The following is a 23108-nucleotide window of genomic DNA, read 5'->3' as shown; positions in this document are numbered from 1 at the left end:
AGTTGACCACTAAAAATTTAATTTATTTTTAATTTCCCCAACTCGTCCCAAATGGGCCGTAGGCATGTGGTCCGAGTTGACTACTTACTCGATCTCGCGATGAGGCGAACGTAATCGATTAACTTTTGCACCCCATAAAACCTATCAATTATTGCTTAAAGAAAATTTGAAATCATGACCGTCTATTAAATTCAATAACGTTCCCGTCTAACGAAAGGAGTCGGTCTGCTATCTCGGTGTAGTCCTAGAAAAAACTTTTCTTTTATTGAACATATTAAGGCTATTATGCTATACAATTTCTATGCGCTCACGCGAATTTCGAAGGCTACCTGGGGTCTCTCTTTTTATACGCTCAGGACAATATACGGAGCAACCTATCTGGGATGCGTACGAGTATGTTACGGGGCACCACTATGGGCGGATAGGGCCACTGTGGGCCCGGTGCGGCGGAAGCTTCTCCAAGGTCAGCGTCTAGCCCTGTTCTTTCTGTGTAAGGCTTATAGGGCGGTTAGCACAGAGGCCCTACCTGTGCTCGCGGGACTACTTCCAGTCGATCTTGAGATGCAGCGACGTGCTGCCATGTACTATAATGCGAGACCTAACTTTTCCGCAAACTTTCTAGCACAACGTGATCGAAACAAAATTGCTAGATTGCTTAAGCTATTAACGGACGTCTGTGATGAACTTCTGACTGAGTGGCATTGTAGATGGGAATCTTCTACCAAGGGCCGCTACCTCTATCAGCTCTTTCCATCCGTGCATGAGCGACTGAAGAGGACATGGTTGAAGGCAACTTTAAATAAAAGCAAATTGTTCTCATTTAAACTCGTTGATTCGCCATGGTGCCAATATTCGACAGCGGAGTTGCTACATGAGCAATCCGCCCATCACTTACTCTGGGAGTTTGGTCTCTGGCAATCTGAGCGTAACACTATGTTAGATAATTTATTTGTTTCATCAGGTGTAGTTTCTTACACGGACCTTGTAGAGCCTCGACCAAATTTCCGTGCGTTTAGGCGTTTTTGCCATACCTATTATTGGAAGCAAGTATAACAGCTCACACTTAGGACCCATTTAGTATTTTAGTTTTAAGTATAATTTCCGTGGTGCTTGGCGACCGGGCTTCTCCCAGTTGTGCAGTCTCTTTTGTGTCTTAAGTCATTCTGTCTCCTGCATTAAATTCACCGAGGGAAGAGGAAACTATCGTTTTCTTTTTTCTTCTCCTCTAATAACATTTTCTGGTTTGTTTCGTTCCGGGATTCAAGACAGTCATTCATTTCCGTGTCCGTGCCGTTCCGTGTCGTGTTTTCATGTTTGTATCTACTGTAGATCCTGGCTTACAGGAGTTGCAGCGGTATGGGAGGTTGTGGGGGGCTTGTCCCATAAAAAGGCTCACAACCATACTAACATGGCACTAACAACAGAAGTAGTGAAAAGTGGGTGTACATTGTGCATGTGCACCTCTGCCTACCCCTTAGGGGATTAAAGGCGTGACGATTTGTATGTAAGACAAAGACAAAGACAAAGACAAAGACAAAGACAAAGACAAAGACAAAGACAAAGACAAAGACAAAGACAAAGACAAAGACAAAGACTTAATTATTAAAAATCTAGTTTATCATTTAAAAAATCTTCTAAGCTATGATAACATTTCTTGTATAACAATTTTTTTAGTTTAGTTTTAAACAAATTTAAATTTAACACTTGTATGGATTTAGGTATTTTATTATAAACTTTAGGACCTAAAAATATTATGCTTTTGTGCAACAATGCAGTTCTAGAGGGATGAATGCAAATGTAATTTTTACGTCGATTTCTGACATGATATTCAGACGGACGCGGAAACAAATGTAGGTTATTTCTGATAAACAATGCAACTTCAAGGATATACAAAGATGGAAGTGTTAAAATTTTGTGTTTGGTAAATAGCGGCTTACAACTATTCATACTTTTTATTCCGAACATAGATCTAATGCAACGTTTTTGTTGTTTACAGATTATATCTTTATGAGTTGAATTTCCCCCGAAGATTATTCCAAACCTAAGTACTGATTCGACAAGACCGTAATATGCTGTGAGTAGAGTTTCCGTGCTGACTGTAGAGGCTAACTTATAAAGGGCATATGCTGACTTACTAACTCTTTTACTTTATTCCGTCAATATGATTTTTCCAATTGAGTTGCCCACAGAACAGAGAAAAATAAGTAGAAGTAGTGTGTAGGCGGGGCACGCGTAGCCCCTGATAAGTACAGATATGCTTATGTTCGTCATTTAGACGTTTGTACGCATATCAGTCTTCGTTGGACTGTAATAACGTCAACTAGACTTGGAAAAAAGCGTCAAAAATCGAAAAAAATATAAAAATGACGAAATGTGCTATTTTATAGTCAAAAGATGAAAGCCATGACAAAAATGTGCCTAGTAGTGGTATATCGTATCATCGGTAAGTGCTATTTTATTTTATTTTAATTTATATTTGGCTTAAAACTAGTGACATATATTTTTTTAAATCTACAAACTAAATATAAGTTTATGTCTAAGATGATAGGGTCTACTTTCTTTCAAACGCAAATCTGCTGTTCTAGAAGATTTCATTCGTGACATCTAAAATTTTGCTACCCGTTTAGGGATTGACATTATCGATAACAAGCTGTCGATATAATTAAAACTTTTTATTACGAATATAAATAAATACAAAAATAATGTTTAATCAGTAACTATTAAACATTACTTATGTTGTTTTAGATTTCCGAAGGATCCAGAAATAAAAGGAAAATGGATCGAGATGACTGGAAGACAAAATTGGTTTCCTGCCACTAACTAGTACAATTTGTTTGGACCATGTTGTACAACAAGATATTATATTATGAGTATAACTGAAAAAAAATGCGCAATTTTTGACTATAAATAATAATCAATAAAATTTCCAGATTGTGCAGGCAGAAATACCTAATCACGTTATATAATATTGGCCACCAACTGAAGGGAAGTAACTTTGTTTAATGTTCAGTTTTATTTTCTATTTTTTGTAACATACGACTGTAATAAAAAAATAATTTATATATAAAGTGTGATTTTTTATTTTTGCAATACAAATTTTGTTAGAACACTACGAACGGCATGTGACTCTTTCCGAGTTATATGTACTTAACTAAGACATTAAGACACCACTGACAAATGGTGAAGGAAAACATCGTGAGGAAACCTGGGCTTATTATTTTCTAATTACCTATTATAAGTTTGAAATCGACAACCCACATTTGGCAAGCATGGTGATCAATGCTCAAACTTTCTCCGTGCGTGAAGAGGCCTTTAATCAGCAATGGCCACTTATAGGCTATTGATGATGATGATAATAGATAGATAGATACTACTATTTTTTCAGTCCAGTTTCAGTTTGCTGCGCTCGATGTGACTTGAAACTAGTGCACCTTTTCTACATTAGTTTATCAGAGGACGCTGCTTACTTCAAATACATGTATACTTACTTTATTATTCTGTGTACTAATAAATCTAAATCCTTCAACTATTATCTCTTTAAAATTATAGTTTAGAAAAGAAAAATATATATATTTACAGTTTTATAGGTAAAAAATGTTTATTTCTATAGAAAGATAAAATATTATAATGTATACGAGTATTAAAATGTGTTGAACATTTTAATTATATCGATAAGTAAGCTTTCGATATCAGTGCCTCTAGCCAAATGTCTCTTTAGCACAGAGAGTAGAAAACTCAATGTATGGGGATGACACTGACAAGTGTCAAAATTTATGTCAATCCTGTACAATTTAGTTTTATATTCTACAAGTAGACATGCGCTAAATGCCATTTGGCTAAAGGCTCTGAACATTATTATAGAAAATACAAGCGATAAAGTAGCTAGTTAAACAAATGTCAACCTTAACATGATAGCAATACAGCGTAATTGAATGCATTTATGATAGTGACATCTAGCGTCGAGTAGCAGAACTTGTTTTTGAAATTATGTTGCATTGAAAAAGAAGATTCTTTATTTTATAATTAGTAGACAAAAGACAACTCTATTAATATGTAATTAAAGTGTTTTTTCAAAATGGTGACGGCTGATTTAAAGGCTATTTAACACGGACCAGTCACAGAAAGATTTTGCTAGTGTGACATATTATGATTATCCTGGAGATGTGTTAATTTGGGCGTGGCTTCAGAAAAATTGCCACGCTGGTTCTGATACTAACACAAGCGGTATACTATTTCTATCTCTTCTTCTCTATTCTGTGGAGTTGCCTATCAATAGTTAAACCCAAGAATCGAGTTGTATCTACTTCTTGAATAGTATACTCGTTATACATTAATACATGTATGTATGTATATTTTCTATTTGTTTCAGGTACCAATATTCTGTTGGTGAAATTCTCTTTCAACACTTCGTAAAGGTAACATTGCCCCCTATATTTATCATGAGGGTAGTCAATGTTTCTAGGTGCACAACACAATTTGTAGTCTAAGTTGTAACATCTAGTTTGTACCAGTTATGTTATCTAGACACACGGCAGTGTGTCCGCCAAGTTCGAGCAAAAAAACCGACACACCGGCCGTGGGTTATATTACACGAACCATTTCGGGCCAAGTTCGACCCACCTATAACTCAAAATCTATTTTATCTACGCATATGAAATTTCTAGTATCTGTCAAGATCTACATCTAAAATACAAAATTTCATTAATGTACCTATTGTAGGTCTTGAGATATTGACGTCAGAAAATCGCTATTTTTACTATACACTCACTGACTGACTCACTCATCAAAAACCTAGACCACTTCCAATGGTCGTATTGACTTGAAATTTGGCATGGAGGTAGGTCTTTAGGTCAAAGACAAAGGAAAAAATCTGAAAATGGCCAAGTGTGAGTCGGTTTTAAAAATAATGAAGGTGTAAATTCATACCCCTAAGGAACTAAAACAAAAAAATTATCTATATCTTCCAATGGTCGTACCGACCTAAAATTCGTTACGAAGGTTTGTATTTAGTCAAAGTAAAGTAAAATAAGAAAAAAAGAAAATAAACCTTACAAAAATAAATGAAATCCCACCCAAAACATAAATGTGAAAGGCTGCCAAGTTCGATAATATTGGAATGCTTCGCCTATAAAAGAAGTGAGATCTAAATAAGTACCAAGTTCCATACACAGACCTCAGTTAAAAATGATATAACTTGGCAAGTTTTAATAGAAAATTATACACTTGCGTTTAGTAGGTTTATAACAAAGTGTGTGAAAACTTGCCAACTTGTTATATCATTTTTAACTGAGGTCTGTGTATGGAACTTGGTACTTATTTAGATCTCACTTCTTTTATAGGCGAAGCATTCCAATATTATCGAACTTGGCAGCCTTTCACATTTATGTTTTGGGTGGGATTAGTTTCATGCCATAGGGAGTGAGGCTATTGTATTACACCGGGCGCAATTCCAGATTTCATATATTAATTCGTAGAATATTGGTTTAATTATTTCACTTATATCATTTTCCATGTAGTGTGCAACGCAACAGTGTACCTAAACAAAACTTATTTAAATTCACAAACATTGTACATGCAGGTTTTGATTAATTAATTAATATTAATACTTATAATAAATCTGTAGAGAGGTCAATTTTGTACATGAAATATATTTCCAAAATAAATATTAGCGGGTGATTAGTGATCGATACTGACGCCAAAAATGCAATCAGACATTTTTTTGTCTGTCTGTAAGTTCCTTATAGAAACAAAAACCATTCGACATATTTCAACAAAACTTGGTACAATTGTTCTTCATACTTCTGGGCAGGTATACTTTTCATCACGCTACGATCAATAGGGACAGAGCAGTGAAGGGAAAACAGGTGAACTTACTCCATTTTTTAAGCTTCCGTCGCGTGTGCAGCCTTAATGGTTAAAGCTAAACAGAAATCATGTATGACGGAAATGTTCTGCTTAAAATTGTTTAAAAAATATTCCACGACAGCAAATGTCTAGATCTTTTATGGTTGACTCACAATAACACGTATAAATCCCGATAGCTTAGCAGTTCGGAGCTTTCTGATCAAAACATAAATGTGAAAGGCTGCCAAGTTCGATAATATTGGAATGCTTCGCCTATAAAAGAAGTGAGATCTAAATAAGTACCAAGTTCCATACACAGACCTCAGTTAAAAATGATATAACTTGGCAAGTTTTAATAGAAAATTATACACTTGACTCATTGCGTTTAGTAGGTTTATAACATATAAGTGTGTGAAAACTTGCCAACTTGTTATATCATTTTTAACTGAGGTCTGTGTATGGAACTTGGTACTTATTTAGATCTCACTTCTTTTATAGGCGAAGCATTCCAATATTATCGAACTTGGCAGCCTTTCACATTTATGTTTTGGGTGGGATTAGTTTCATGCCATAGGGAGTGAGGCTATTGTATTACACCGGGCGCAATTCCAGATTTCATATATTAATTCGTAGAATATTGGTTTAATTATTTCACTTATATCATTTTCCATGTAGTGTGCAACGCAACAGTGTACCTAAACAAAACTTATTTAAATTCACAAACATTGTACATGCAGGTTTTGATTAATTAATTAATATTAATACTTATAATAAATCTGTAGAGAGGTCAATTTTGTACATGAAATATATTTCCAAAATAAATATTAGCGGGTGATTAGTGATCGATACTGACGCCAAAAATGCAATCAGACATTTTTTTTGTCTGTCTGTAAGTTCCTTATAGAAACAAAAACCATTCGACATATTTCAACAAAACTTGGTACAATTGTTCTTCATACTTCTGGGCAGGTATACTTTTCATCACGCTACGATCAATAGGGACAGAGCAGTGAAGGGAAAACAGGTGAACTTACTCCATTTTTTAAGCTTCCGTCGCGTGTGCAGCCTTAATGGTTAAAGCTAAACAGAAATCATGTATGACGGAAATGTTCTGCTTAAAATTGTTTAAAAAATATTCCACGACAGCAAATGTCTAGATCTTTTATGGTTGACTCACAATAACACGTATAAATCCCGATAGCTTAGCAGTTCGGAGCTTTCTGATCAAAACATAAATGTGAAAGGCTGCCAAGTTCGATAATATTGGAATGCTTCGCCTATAAAAGAAGTGAGATCTAAATAAGTACCAAGTTCCATACACAGACCTCAGTTAAAAATGATATAACTTGGCAAGTTTTAATAGAAAATTATACACTTGACTCATTGCGTTTAGTAGGTTTATAACATATAAGTGTGTGAAAACTTGCCAACTTGTTATATCATTTTTAACTGAGGTCTGTGTATGGAACTTGGTACTTATTTAGATCTCACTTCTTTTATAGGCGAAGCATTCCAATATTATCGAACTTGGCAGCCTTTCACATTTATGTTTTGGGTGGGATTAGTTTCATGCCATAGGGAGTGAGGCTATTGTATTACACCGGGCGCAATTCCAGATTTCATATATTAATTCGTAGAATATTGGTTTAATTATTTCACTTATATCATTTTCCATGTAGTGTGCAACGCAACAGTGTACCTAAACAAAACTTATTTAAATTCACAAACATTGTACATGCAGGTTTTGATTAATTAATTAATATTAATACTTATAATAAATCTGTAGAGAGGTCAATTTTGTACATGAAATATATTTCCAAAATAAATATTAGCGGGTGATTAGTGATCGATACTGACGCCAAAAATGCAATCAGACATTTTTTTGTCTGTCTGTCTGTCTGTAAGTTCCTTATAGAAACAAAAACCATTCGACATATTTCAACAAAACTTGGTACAATTGTTCTTCATACTTCTGGGCAGGTATACTTTTCATCACGCTACGATCAATAGGGGCAGAGCAGTGAAGGGAAAACAGGTGAACTTACTCCATTTTTTAAGCTTCCGTCGCGTGTGCAGCCTTAATGGTTAAAACTAAACAGAAATCATGTATGACGGAAATGTTCTCCTTAAAATTGTTTAAAAAATATTCCACGACAGCAAATGTCTATCTTTTATGGTTGACTCACAATAACACGTATAAATCCCGATAGCTTAGCAGTTCGGAGCTTTCTGATTATTTTTGTCTACTCTTACGTTTATAACACTCTTATTCATTCATTCATATTATAATAAATCTGTAGAAGGGTCATAAAATTTGGTGCACTTATAGTTTATGTGTAGGAGAAGTGGAGAACGCTAATATTTTTCAAAAATAATGCTTATAAAGTACATTAAATCAATAAATAAAACATTACACACACATGCATAGTATCTGATCGTATTTGACAAAACGTCAAAATCGATAGACATTGCGATGATATTCTCACGTCTCATATGAAAAGAGTTTTATAAAAGAGTTTGTTTGAGTTTGAGTTAAATAAAAATTTTCCTTGAACGTATGTTAAGTGGCGGTATTGTAAATTAAATCGTATATGGTTGAATTTCGACCACTAGGCGACCACTAGTTATAATAAATCTGTAGAAGGGTCAATCCTGTACATTAAAAATATTAAAATAATAAATAGTAGGGGGTGTTACTGGATCGATACCAAACCCAAATATGTGATTAATTTTTTTTTGTTTGTCTGTCTGTCTATATGTTCAGGCATCACGTAAAAACTAACGGTTCGATTTCGATGAAACTTGGTATAATTTATACCTTATTATCCTGGGCATAAAATAAAATACTTTTTATCCTGGAAAAATATGTAGAAAAATAAAAATCTTTTTTTTTCAGTTTTATTCTACAGAACGCAAGGTCAATAGAGGGATCTCCTTAATTATTATGGGCCTCGCCGTATTTGGGTCCAATAGATATTTATCTATAGATAGAGGTCATTGTCAGAGTTACTCAAAATGGAGAAATAAAACTTTCACGTGAAGACCGACATCCGCGCGGACGTAGTCGCGGGCGGAAGCTAGTATGACATAAATTAGTTTCTATTTAACTGGCTAAATAACGGCTGTCGGTGGGAATTTTGCTTCAAACGGAATTGACGTGCCTAATTAATAAATTGTGGTATGATTGACAGTTGAATCCGCATTCGATACTATAATATATAAATATATTAATGATACAGGATGACTTTGAATTCGACGTATTCTTCTAAAGACATGATAATAAAATAAATTTCCTACAAAATTAGATCTGTGGTCTCTTAGTCCGAAAGTGGCTGGTTACTGAGATATTCAACATTTTTAGTTTTGGTAATAAAATCACGAACTAAATACATAAACATCAATAAATAAAAATACTGGTTTGCTTTAAGTTGTTTTAGTTTTCATCGGTCATACTTCATAATAAATAATATTACTGGTGTGTTGGATACACCCGTAAACATTGATAAAATATTTCTGCTATTATTAGTATAATAGCAGAAATATTTTTCGTTTTAAAATAGCAAGTAAATTCTTATCACAATTTTGTTTTGTGTCATTAATTTGGACAATGGAAATCGGATTTAATAAAAAAAAATGATATGACACTAAGTGCACAAACTATAAGAAAAACTTCCTTGGTTTATTAATTGTCCAAAAACGTTAAATTATTTACATTATTCTCAAAAACCGGCCTTAGGTTCTGATCACCATGCCAATATAATGACTGAGAACCCAGGTATACAACCTCCCGAAAGGAATACGTCGAGTTCAATATCACCCTGTATAAAGGGCAGGTTTAATTCATAGATATAGATATCTGTGATTTGGTCATTCAAATTGTAATATGGGTAATATTGGAGTGATCATACAATTTTATGACTATGTTAGTTGTCGCGGCATGGGATACGGATAGCTTTGATCAGTATAATTTCGTAACTAATTTCAAAGTATCTAATTTTGCTAACGGATGCGGTTGGCGTGTGTTTGTTTTATTAATATCATTGTAAAATTATATTTACTAGTGGTCGTCTAGTGGTCGACCATATACGATTTAATTTACATTTTTTTTATTTATGTTAAATGGGCCGACGTTTGGCCGCTATCTCGCCTGATGGTAAGTTATGATGCGGCCTACGGTGGAGCACGTCTGCCCATAAGCAACCTATTCACTCGGGCTTTGAAGACACCCAGGTTATACCCATCAGGAAACACAGACTCCGGCAAGGAGTTCCACTCCCTAGCAGTTCGCACAAGGAAGCTTGAAGCGAAGCGCTTCGTGCGAGTGGGTGAGATATCCACCATGAAACGGTGGCGCCTCGCCGATTGTCTTGTGGTTCGATGATGAAAAGGACTAGGAGGAATCAAGTTGTGCAGTTCCCCCGCACACTCTCCGAAATGTATCCGGTAAAAAACGGAAAGGCTTGCGACCTTGCGCCTGTGTTCAAGGCTTTGAAGCCGGGCCTCCACAAGCGCATCATCATTGATGAGCTCGACTCTATATAAGAGCCGAAGTTTAGCGTTGGCGATAGAGTTACGCCCAGAAGCTCCAGATGATCCAATATTGGAACGGATACATTTCGGAAAGTAGGAGCCAGCGGAAATTGACTCCGTTTGGCAGAGAATAGACACGCCTGGGTTTTGGTAGCATTGAACTTGACCAAGTTGGCGTCACCCCAATCGGAGACCGCCTTCAAGGACAAGTTCAACCGCTCGACCATTGATTCTCTTAGAGATCGGATCTGTGTTCCGCTAGTCCGCGCATCGGACACATACCTTTCAACAACTGTGCTGTCATCTGCATACCCATGATCTGATACCGGGCTTAAGCAGGTCGTTGATGTGCAGCAAAAAGAGCGTTGCTGAAAGTACTGACCCCTGAGGGATTTTCCGGCATTGATGCCAAATTGATCAGACGAGCAACCATCGATGACTACTCGAATTGACCGATCCCTCAGGAAGTCTGTAATCCATCTGCACAGATTAGCGGGAAGTCCATACGCAGGAAACTTGCCGATAAGGCTGTCGTGCCACACCCTGTCAAAGGCCTTAGATATATCGAGCGAGACCGCTAATGCCTCCCCGTGCTTCTCGATGGCCTCGCTCCAAATGTGAGTGGCATACGCAAGAAGGTCCACACATCATCACACCACATCTACTACCTCAGTAGATCGGTTGCGGTGAAACCTATACTGCCGATCGCTGAGGAGGTCGTTACCTTCAAGGTATGCCAGGAGCCTGTTGTTAAGCACACGTTCCATACTCTTGCGGAGTATGGACGTGACCGAGATAGGTCGGTAATTATTAGGGTCGGCACGACTACCTTTTTTGGGCACAGTCTGCACGTTGGCCAGCTTCCATGCAACCGGCACTTGACCCGTCTCCAAGGAAAGGCGAAACAGACGTGCGAGGATTGGAGACAATTCAGGTGCACAGGTTTTTAAAACCACGGCTGAGATTCCGTCTGGTCCACTGGCCTTGTTCACGTCGAGATTACGCAACGTCTTATATACCTCCTTCTGTCGGATGCGAATTTTCGACATTTTCGTGTCGCAAACGTTATGTATTTAAGTTTTGTCCGGGAAAAATATAGTACTAAGGAAGTGTCCGTTTCTTTTCTTTGTTCTTTAAAGTTTAGGCTAATACGATAATACATTGAAAAACATCGAAAATACAAAATCCCCGTTGCATGTCCTACCTACATTTCAAGGTGAAGTGAAATTGATTTAAAATTTAATATGTAAGTATAGGTAATGTTGTTATGTCAAAGGCAGTTCTCGGCCTTGTATCTAATATTCTGTATGAAAATTATGGGGTATGGTAAGTAATAATATATGATGTTGCCTATAGGCTACATTGAATGCTTCTCGAGTTGCTAAATAGTTTCTAACTCTGCAAAGCTTGTGTGGTTTATACGTAATGAGTGAGATTGGTTCTGATACCTAAGTAACAATTTTGTAAAACTTTTATTGTGATGTCATCGAGCTCCCTTGCTTCTATCCTTTGACAATTTTAGTATTCACAAAATTAGGTACTCCTTAAAAAAAACGAAAGTGCGAGTCGAACTCACTTAACATGAAGGGTTCCGTAGCAGCAAGTATATGACATTTAATATAAAAGTTATAAAATAACTTGGTTTTACATAGTGTTTGTATGAACGACAAAATTATATTTGCGTTTTTTGAAAATGTATTATTTCTTAGAAACTAATAATGATATCTGGTTCAAACCAATTTTCGTTGTAAGTTTCTATTGAAATCTACAGCATGTATTATTTTTAGCTTTCTCACTCTCTTATTTTATAAGTTAGAGTGGGGGTGACACTAATTTTTCCACTTTGGAAGCGTCTATCATTCAAATAATTGATTTTGACAAAAAATGGTTTTAGAAACCTTAATATATTTTTAAAGTCCTATGCATAGACCCATCACGGATAGGTTAGCTGATTTTTTTTTAATAAGTTCCATGTATGTATTCAGAATTCGAATAGCGGTTACCGGTATACATCAACCTACAAAGTTTCAACTATGTAGGCTCAACAGCTTTGGAAATAAATAGCTGTAACTTACGGACCGACGGACAGACAGACAGACATGACGAATCTATAAGGGTTCGTTTTTGGCCTTTTGACTATGGAACCCTAAAAATATGGGTAATTAATAAAAAAAAACTTATAAATAAGCAAAGTGAACAATGGGCGGTCTTATCGCACGATATCTTACAGACAACCTTTGGATGGAGTTGTAAATTGTTTTTTTGTTTTTTTTTTTTTAAAAAACGTTGCCCCACATTAGGATTATCTCCTGTGTCGTGGGTGCGTTTACAAACATACAAGTTCACATGCACATGATACATTAGACTCGAAACAATAATTTGTGGATCACACAAAGAGTTGGTCCGTGCGGGAATCGAACCTGCTATCCGTTGCGCGGCAGCCAGTTGCCCAGCCACCGCACCAACCGTGCAGTCAATTGGAGTCTAATTAGTTAAAGTCAAAGCGTTTATTGCAACTAAGTGTACAGACATACAGAATGATGTTGATGTCAAATCAAAGTAAAAATCAATTTAATAAATACAATTATTACAGTCACATACTAAAGTATGTCAGTAATACAAATAAGTTTAATAAACCCGTCATACAATTTGTTTGTATAGATAAAATATTTATATTAAGTATTTATTTATTTTGTCTCTAAATATTCCGTCACTGAGTAGAAACATCCCTTAATCTTATATATAAAAACGCGTAATTTTATGTTTTTTCTATTCAATATTTCTATATAATAAGGAATAATTTATAATAAAACCAATTGAAAAAAATCATTAGGAAATTAATAAGCTACTATCTGCGTCGTTAACAAAGGAGATGGCTAAATGACTGACCCAGGCATAATAACAAGAATACGAATTTCACGCTAACCCGTATCATTTCAATATTCACTTATGAATTATTTTGTGTTTAACTAATTCTTATAACTTGGTGAACAAAAATTAACAAAAAATAAGTTTCATAATAGATTTTTTTCTGTTGTACTTTGACATGACAACACGGAAGTAGGTACTGCAAGCTATTATTAGGACATTAGTTTCCCCGAAAATCAAATCGAAATAATTAAACGAACATCAATTTTTAATAACGGTAATATAATGACTTTTTTCTGAAACCAAATAATTGTAAATGTTTTGATCGACACAAAATATATATTTTGTATAAGATTGCACAATCTTACTATATATTTTGTGTTTGTCCTTGGTTACTTTGTGTTCATTATCTAGTATAAGCAGAATTGTTTACCTATCTACCTCATATATAAATAACTTTCGGCTCAGGTACATCAAAACGCCTTGATAAAAGTTCACAGCAATGTGTTGTAGTTTGAAGTTTTTGTAACGTTGTTTGACGTAGGAACGCTACTTTATTTTCAGGATTGCGCAGATATGCCAAGTTTCTGGACCTTCTTAATTACAAAATATCAATTTTTAATTATGCGGCTTTATTTATTGCTAGGTACCATATTTATACAATATTTATTTGTACGGGTTACGACGTCCATACTTTGGTTTAGCCATGTCCTTTTTGAGATTTAATGAAAAATAAAAGTCCATCTGATTAAAATCGGTATAATAAAATGTAGATGGATAAAAACATATGAAGAAAGCACCATAAAATAAAATATTCAATGTCAAAATCTGTATCGATGAAAAATCTTTTATTGACACAGATTTCAAAATATCGAATATTTCATTTTATGCTTTTTTACTTTATTCCTTTATCATTTTATTCATTTATATTCAATTATTTAAATTTTATTTGCATACTATTTGATTTTCCCTTAAATCTCGAAACAGTCATCAACGCCGATAGTACACAAATAAAAATTGAAGGTTAGGTTAGTTACTAACAAACGCACGTGTAAATTTGATAAAAAAAATATAAGAAATATACTCACTTCGATTCTGCACTAAATTCGCAAAATACCTATATAGTTTTTAGGCACATTTCAAAACTCTTCTCAAAACACTCAGTACCTTTTTTAATTTAATATTTGATCCAGCACATGGTCTACAAAACAAAATAACAAAACAATAACAAAACATTTTTTTAATTTGATCGCAGTGCTTACTGTCGGGACAGTCTAAAAATATTTGACAATGCGATGGCAGAGCCGTCTGTCGGATCCAATGTAAAACATTCCAAAATCAACAACTAACATTGTCCAGCCGACAAAATTGTGAAACTAAACCATTCTCAGATCCCCTTGAACACACACAAATAAACGATAGATTTAAACGTAAATTAAAATTATATTACTTAGACACTTTTAATTTGTAGAAATGTTTAATATATTAACATAGAGATTCAGCGACCCCACAGTCAAACCATTACAACGGTTTTGTGGGGCTTAGTATATTATAATGTAATTTACATGGAAAAGAAATAAATAAATAAATAAAATAAAATAAATTCTAACAAAATCGGTCCAGTCGTTAAAGAGAAGTTCAGTGACATACACACTTACAGAAGAATTATATATATAAAGATATATAGTGATATAGAATGGATGGTGGTGCATAATAATATAACCTTTTTTTAAGGCGCTTGTTGACGCTGTGTGTAACTTCTACTCGTCTGAATTTGTCAATATTTATAAAAAGAAAAACACATACATATAATATATCATAGCAACTAGCAACGTCACGCCTTTTATCCCTGAAGGGGTAAGCAGAGGTGCTCATTACGACACGTAATGCCGCTATACAATGTACACCCACTTTTCACCATTTGTGTTATAAGTCCCATGTAATAGGGGGTGAGCCTATTACTATATACTGGACACAATTCCAGACTCCGTGCTACTACTGAGAAATTTTCCCCCCTTAAAAAAAAGGCCTTATTTGGTGACCTTACCATACATTACATTACCATTTACACTATTACCCCAAAACATGGCACCATAGCGTAGCCACAAGTATGCATAAGCGTAGTAATCAGCCATAGCTCAAAATATTTATTAGCATGTTAAGGTTATTACACAGGTCTTAATTTTTATTGTACGGCCTTTTCAGGCGTTGCAAATTTGTAAGTAATATGTATATCTTGTAGTATATTATGTAGTGAGTGCGTAAATAAAGTAGTAGCTGTGTGTGTGTCAGTGCTTTGTTTTATTTGGAAAAGAACGTAAGTAAATCTCGATAATATGTGTGACTTCCAATTTATCTGTGTGTGTATTAATACCGATTAGGCTAAATGTGTTAACTTCTTCTATTTGCATGTTATTAAACGTTATGTTTATATTTAGGGGGGTCTTTTATATGATCTGAATTGCAAAAATTTAGTTTTACCACTATTTATTTAGTATTTCAAAATTGTGGATTTGGAGTAAATTATTTAGTTTCGAGTGTTTTCTTCATTTGTATATTAGGGCTTTTTGAATTTCCACACTTCATTAATATTGAAATAATTATTAGTACTGCTTTATTTTTGTCTAGTGTTTTGGGAAGGTCATTTATATACATACATACATATCGTCACGCCTTTAATCCCCGAAGGGGTAGGCAGAGGTGCACATTATGGCACGTAATGCCATTGTGTACACCCACTTCTCAAAATTTATGTTGTAAGTCCCATGTAATAGGTGGTGAGCCTATTGCCTATATAGATTAGAAATAACAGGCATTCTAGCACTTCCCTGCGGGATTGGGCAAGTAATTTGCTTTTCACAAGAGCTAATGACTTTGATAATATTTTTTTCTTCCTATTGTTTATAATGGTCTTTCATAACACGACTTTTGGTTTCATTAAAAATGGTTCGTAGCACCCTTTTATAAGCCATTTACGGCCCATTCCAATAACCTATCTATCGGTAGATTTGCTTACTAGAGATAGTTTTTTTTTACATAAGCTCCATACAAAATGTGTCAAAATTCTACGTCTGGTAGGCAAATCTACCGATAGGTAGGTTATTGGAATTGGCCGTTAGTAAGCCAACCTTTTTATTTTAGTTTTGATTTTATTTGTTGCAGCTCTGTGTGTATTTATTTAGATTACTATTTATTATTGTGATGAAGAATTATAATTATTTGCATGTATGTAGGTATTTGTTGTTATTTAGAACAAATTCCCAATTTTCCGAATGTAGTGATTTTTTAAGTTGTCTGCGTTAATTTTTGTGATAATCTTTTCTCGGTATGCCTAAGTTTATTATTGTTCGATATACCTATATATTCTAAGTTTAATTTAACGTTCAATGCCTTATGGTCTGGTTGTCCATACCTAGTCTTTTACTGTAGCTTTATTTATGACCGGTGGGTAGCTAATAAAAAGTAAATCGATGATAGTCGATGTTGTTTTGTTCGCAAATAATTTGTTGCAAGTTTTATGCTTTCATAAAATTTAAATACTCATGGGTCTATTTACTTGTCTTGCTAACATTTATGTTAAAGACACCTCCTATAATAAAGTGTTTAGTTTATGTAAAACTTTACCTAATTGTTGAGTTGAAATAAATAAATCAATATGACGGAGTCCCGTAGCGGGGTTCCCCAGGTCGTGTTTTAGTTGGCGGTGAGCGAGCAACAGTAGGGTACGCCTACTGTTTAGTGCATGCGAACTAAGAAAGTGCGTTGCGTTGTCGGCCAATGAGCTACCTGCGCCGAAGTAGATGCGACTTGTGCACGTGCAAAATGAGCGAAAAAGAAGGTTCAAATAATGAGTTGAATAAAGATTCTATGAATGTTATTTACGATGAGTATGTAGAAGACGATAAAAAGAAAACGATGAGAAGTGGCAGCGATGAGGAATGCACAGAAATTACACAGAGAAGTAAATTGAGAAAAGAAACAGAAAAGGTTGAAATATGGGTGTCCCTGAAGTCGACGTCCAACAGGCACCAGATGATCGGCAAGGTTCCAAATGTTATCAGAAAAATATAAAAAAAATTCGAAGTCCTACAGTTTTTAAATTACAGTGACTTATGTGTTATCCAGGAAAAAGTACACCCTGTTCCAGTCTTTTGACTCTTGTTGCTACAAATCTTTATTTTTTCGCCTGCAGTCTTTCTTACATTATTCTGAATAGTGTTCCAGTAATATGGAATCATAAATTCTTAGCCAACTGCTTTAGATTGGAAAACATTGTTAGTTTTAGAGGAACCAAATACTCTGAATAAAATTTTCACCTTACTTTAAGTGACTGTTCTGAATAAATTATGTATGGCACTAGTAGTGGCAAATTTCACCAAAGTTGGCGCATTTAATAAGGATTATAAAATGGTATAGCACTTTGCAAATTATTTCTTAAATTCAACACAAAAAAAGATTTTTCAACGAAACTCCGTTTCGATGAATTTATTTGAACTTATTAAAAATTCTTCTAATGTACTCAAATCATACGTTATAACCTCGTATGCACTAGACAGCACTTTGCACGCTATTTGTTATTATCATATTGAAAATCAGCGAGGATCTCTTGTCAAACAACATTGTCTGTTTACCCGTGATTTCGCTTGCAGCATTCGTCAGCAATATTATCGCTAGACTGGTGTTGTGCATCTCGAGCCATCGTACTCGGGCTTTTCGGCATTTTAGCTGAGCACTGGCTTTTTTGCGCCGTGTTGATTATTATTTATTTTTTAAATTATTTTTTGCTTTACCTGCAATTCCTTGTAACGGTGCAAATAACTCTTTCTCGACAAACTAAAGAATATTTGATGCTTCATCCCGCATTTGATCACAAGGCATGAACACGTAACTTAATCGGAGGATTCACCCATTTCTTTTTTTTTTTTGATGGGGATATGACGAGTAATTGTGCGTCGTCGCGTGCGTCGATATGCTGTGTACATGACGCTGCCACGTCCGTTCCTTTTGAGTTTACTACACATTTCATAATGTGTTTGATGCACTATGAACATCATATTGCAATCATTCAATATTATTTAGTGAAACGTGATACACAACATCAGTTGTGTATCACGTTTCACTAATCAGTCAACAAAAGCTGCAAGCGAAATCATGAGTAGACAGACAATGTTGTTTGACAAGAGATCCTCGCTGATTTTCAACATGATGATAACAAATCGCGTGCAAAGTGTTGTCTAGTGCATACGAGGTTGTAACGTATGATTTGAGTACACTAGAAGAATTTTTAGTAAGTTCAAATAAATTCATCGAAACGGAGTTTCGTTGAAAAATCTTTTTTGTGTTGAATTTAAGAAATAATTTGCAAAGTGCTATACCATTTTATAATCCTTATTAAATGCGCCAACTTTGGTGAAATTTGCCACTTCTAGTGCCATACATAATTTAATCAGAACAGTCACTTAAAGTTAGGTGAAAATTTTATTCAGAGTATTTGGTTCCTCTAAAACTAACAATTTTTTCCAATCAAAAGCAGTTGGCTAAGAATTTTTGATTCCGTATTACTGGAGCACTATTCAGGATAATGTAAGGAAGACTGCAGACGAAAAAATAAAGATTTGTAGCAACAAGAGTCAAAAGACTGGCACAGGGTGTACTTTTTCGTGGATAACACATAAGTCACTGTAATTTAAAAACTGTAGGACTTAGAATTTTTTTTAAATTTTTCTGATAACAGTTGGAACCTTGCTGATCATCTAATGCCCGTTGGACGTCGATTTCAGGGACACCCTGTATATTATAGGTATCCAATAATGAAAATCTTCCAAAACAGTTTAGTTTTTCCAAATTACTAAAGGAGCAAAACACCAAAGATATCATACGGGTAAAATTTATAAATCCGAAGCGCGTTCAAATAGAAAGTGAGAGCAGCGCGGTAAAACTTGAAATGTGTCAACTTTTCATAGATTTGGGATGGCAAATCCAGAGAGTAATGGAGAAGAATACATCCTATTATCATAAGAATATGAAAAAAAAAATGTATAAAGCGTGAACCAGGCATATTATAAACTGTCAGATTACTTATATTGAAGACTAGCTTCCGCCCGCGACTCCGTCCGCGCGGATGTCGGTCTTCGCGTGGATGTTTTATTTCTCCATTTTGTATATTTAAAAAAATAACGAAAATAAATCTAAGGAATAACAATGCATCCAATCTCTCATCCGAAAGCATGTTTCTAAATTTGTTGCATAAAAATGATGAGACAGCAAGAGTGCATTCAGATTCCACTGAAGTTGAAGGTATTGTCAATAATTTTTTATTTGTTTTTCTCCAAATTTAACATTTATATTCACATATTTAAAAAAAACTATATAAATAGCCGGGATTTATGAAACTTAATCCTCCACCCACAAGTCATGCTCGGGACCGTGCTAGTGGGCTGGTCCAGTCCGGCCAGTGTAATGTATGAAATGTCATAAGATATTAATGTTACTGACTGTAAAACTCTAACTAATTACACTGTGTTACAAGGGTACGGGAAATCAAATCAACACAACAACAATGAGTCCGTGGAAATCAACATTATTTTATACTAGCTTTTGCCCGCGACTTTGTCCGCATGGTTGTGTCAGTGGTTTGTGATCAAAATGCTGCCGTATGTCATGTAAAATGTGAATTACTTGAGAATATGTTACTGTTAGCATTTTTGAAGATATGTATTCCATAGAGACCATGACCGCCGATTCATCATTTTATAATCATGATGAAAATTAGCCAAGGTTATCTATATTATTATCCTTTAATTTACTTTAAATATTATTGCCTATCAATAAAAAAATACATTGTTTCGTTGTTATAACAACGAAACAATGCATTTTTTTATTAAAATTTCATAAAAATCATTCGTGTAAGCGTAACCTCAAGTCAAACAGGGTTACTTTCGCATTCATAACATTAGTATGGTAGTTGGGATATTGGCCATGAAAATAAGTAGGTACCTAGGTACGAATCGAACGCGAGTGAAGCTACAGGCAACAGTATTAACAAAAATGACGAATTTTCAAGCAAACATTAATCTCCTCTATCAACCACTTTACGCCTTCTACCCTTTTTATTCGCTATAGAAAGTAGCCTATATGTTCTTTCGTTCCCTATTAAGTGTCTAAATACAATGTTTCACTGTTTCAGCTTTAAAAAAGACGAATTTACATATGAACAGTCATCCCGCCTTTTTACCCATTCTGCTCTATTTTTTTGCAATAAAAAGTAGCCTATGTTGTTCCTCAGGGTCTATTCTATCTCTGTATAGAGACAGTAAAGTAACTCTGTATCTCAGACAGAGTTACTTCCGCATTTATAATATTTGTAGAGATTCTGTGCTCCAACGCACACTGCTTTGATGTTAGGGACACACCTACATTGCTTAGACAACGGTGAACTTTATCCAATAGCAATAAATCTCAAATTGAATCTACGTATTAGTTAGAAAACGTTTGTATGGGATTATGATATTATGATTTGATATTTTCTCGCCGTAAAAACCATCCTTGAACTTCGACGAATATTTTAAAAAAAGAATTGGCCAAATTGGTCCAGACGTTCTTGAGTTATGCGGTTACCAACACATTTAGCGATTCATTTTTATATTATAGAAGAAGATATATAAAAAATACCACACAAACTACAATATATACAAATACCTACTTAAATATAATAGTATGCTTGTGTGTGTACGTGTTGTATCTATCTCTTTGTCCAAGTTGAATAGGGGACAACTATACAGACCGATACCTATAAACTATAGATATTTATCATTTATAACAACATCACTAAAATATTTTTTTCACTACATACGAACATCTGTCAATTTCATAACACCAAAATATCTTCACAAACAGTCAAAACTTCATCTAAATAAGTAACATATAGATGTATAAACAAACATACATACATACATACTATATAAAATAAACAAAGAACTCCTGACCTACACTACATACAACATCAATCGACGCTCGCACCCCTATTCACCCTACCGCCAGGAATCCCGGTTCCCTAATTTGGCAGTACCTGCGGCTTAGGGTGAGCAGGTAAAATCAATTTATCGATTCCTGAATCGCGCTTGCGTACTTGTTTCAATAGCACATCAAATTATACCTAGCTACCGAATTGTAGCTCCCGAGTTCCAAATTGCGTATCGGTATCATATTACAACAAGGATAAGACCCCCGCCCTATTCATTACATAACTGGTGAAAAGTCGGTATTACATTGCAACTCGTTACTTCAGTCTTTATAGGTCCTCGTTTTACTCCGAAATAAATCAGGCTACACCGAAAACGATATTATACATTACACCATTTGGTGCCACTTTTTACCCCTCCATAACTGAAAACTTTTTTAGCGTAAACACATGAAACTATGTGTGTTTATATTTGTCCATAAGGACAACTAGAAACCAAAATTGCATGAAGCTAACTCAAACGGTTATAAAGATATTAAGGTCCAAAAATTTGTAAAATTTCCACTGAGTGACTGACTTATAGTGCCTAAACCTAACCTACTCGTATTTGCAGATAACCTACAAAGATCAAATCCGCAACCTAGCTCGGTAATTGTGTGTAGGAAAAATTCAATGATCAAAAAGTAAAAAAATAGTGGGGTCCCCATACATTTTTTTAATGTGGCGTCGAAACCGTTACTGGCTGATATTTAAAAATATCTAGAATAATATTATAACATTATGTATTATTATATTTGCTATACAGAAAGACAAAACAAAACTTGAGTAAAAAAAGAACGACCGACCAATGTTGAGTATCGTTGGCGGCGCGTGCGGCGCCATATGTTAATCCACAGAAGAAATAACTACGTATAAAACGCTCCCTAGCAACACAGAATAAATTAAAAATTTAAAAAGCCCCCGACATAAAAACTTAATTTCCCTTTAAAAAGTAAAAAATAATAAAAGAAACTTAATCTTAAAGTACCTAAGAATGTACTAATAATTCTAAAAAAAAATACGTCGCGTTGGGGGACCGCTCCTAATTATTTCTTACATATCTACGATTTTTTCATAAGTATCACCTGTTTGGTGTTAACATAAAAGTAAATTGATGTTTAAGTATTTAACTATAACGCAGAAAATAGAAATATAGCGGCGCGGGCGGCGGTGTGCAGTCCGTATTCATGCGGTCCCCCAACGTATTTTTTTTTTAGAATTATTAGTACATTCTTAGGTACTTTAAGATTAAGTTTCTTTTATTATTTTTTACTTTTTAAAGGGAAATTAAGTTTTTATGTCGGGGGTTTTTTAAATTTTTAATTTAATTTTTTATTTTATACTTTTTATAGGTAGGTTAGGTTAAGTTAGGCTTATATTTATATCGTTCGCTTATATTTTATTTTTTTGACTTATCAATTACTAGTTTTTGTTTCTATAAGTAGGCTAAAGATTACATTGGTGCAAGATTTTTTGTTTATATAAAACGTGAAATTAAAAATTTTATATTTTGTTATAAAATTTTTATTTTTTTTAAATTTTTATTTATTTTTTATTTTTGTTAATACGAAAAAATAATATCTTTCAATATCTTCTTTCAGTTCGGTTAAATTTGAGACCCCATCCCAGTATATTTGCAGACCTTCGGCTAATCTCCCCACTTTCACCGCCCATAACTTTAAAACGGCTCAACCGATTTTCATCAAATATGTCTAAGAACACTCGCACATAAGTCCCCTTTCATATGAAAAAAACTAAATTGAAATCACTGCATCCGTTCGAGAGTTATGATGCCACAGACAGACAGACAGACAGACAGACAGACAGACACGTCAAACTTATAACACCCCTTTTTGCGTCGGGGGTT

General features: G+C 34.6%; 2 long non-coding RNA genes across 2 annotated transcripts in view; both read left to right on the top strand.

Moving 5' to 3' along the window:
* LOC126912340 (uncharacterized) overlaps positions 1–23108 on the top strand; it is a 125954-nt gene that overhangs the window by 32084 nt on the left and 70762 nt on the right. The gene's annotated exons all lie outside the window — the stretch shown is intronic.
* Positions 2188–3068, top strand: LOC126912333 (uncharacterized). The gene is made up of 2 exons (XR_007706965.1): positions 2188–2443; positions 2746–3068. It is a non-coding gene; the product is annotated as an uncharacterized LOC126912333 (long non-coding RNA).

Source organism: Spodoptera frugiperda, chromosome 25 (genome assembly GCF_023101765.2).
Source record: "Spodoptera frugiperda isolate SF20-4 chromosome 25, AGI-APGP_CSIRO_Sfru_2.0, whole genome shotgun sequence".
Taxonomy (NCBI): Eukaryota; Metazoa; Arthropoda; class Insecta; order Lepidoptera; family Noctuidae; genus Spodoptera; species Spodoptera frugiperda.
This window is presented reverse-complemented; position numbering and strand designations above follow the sequence as displayed.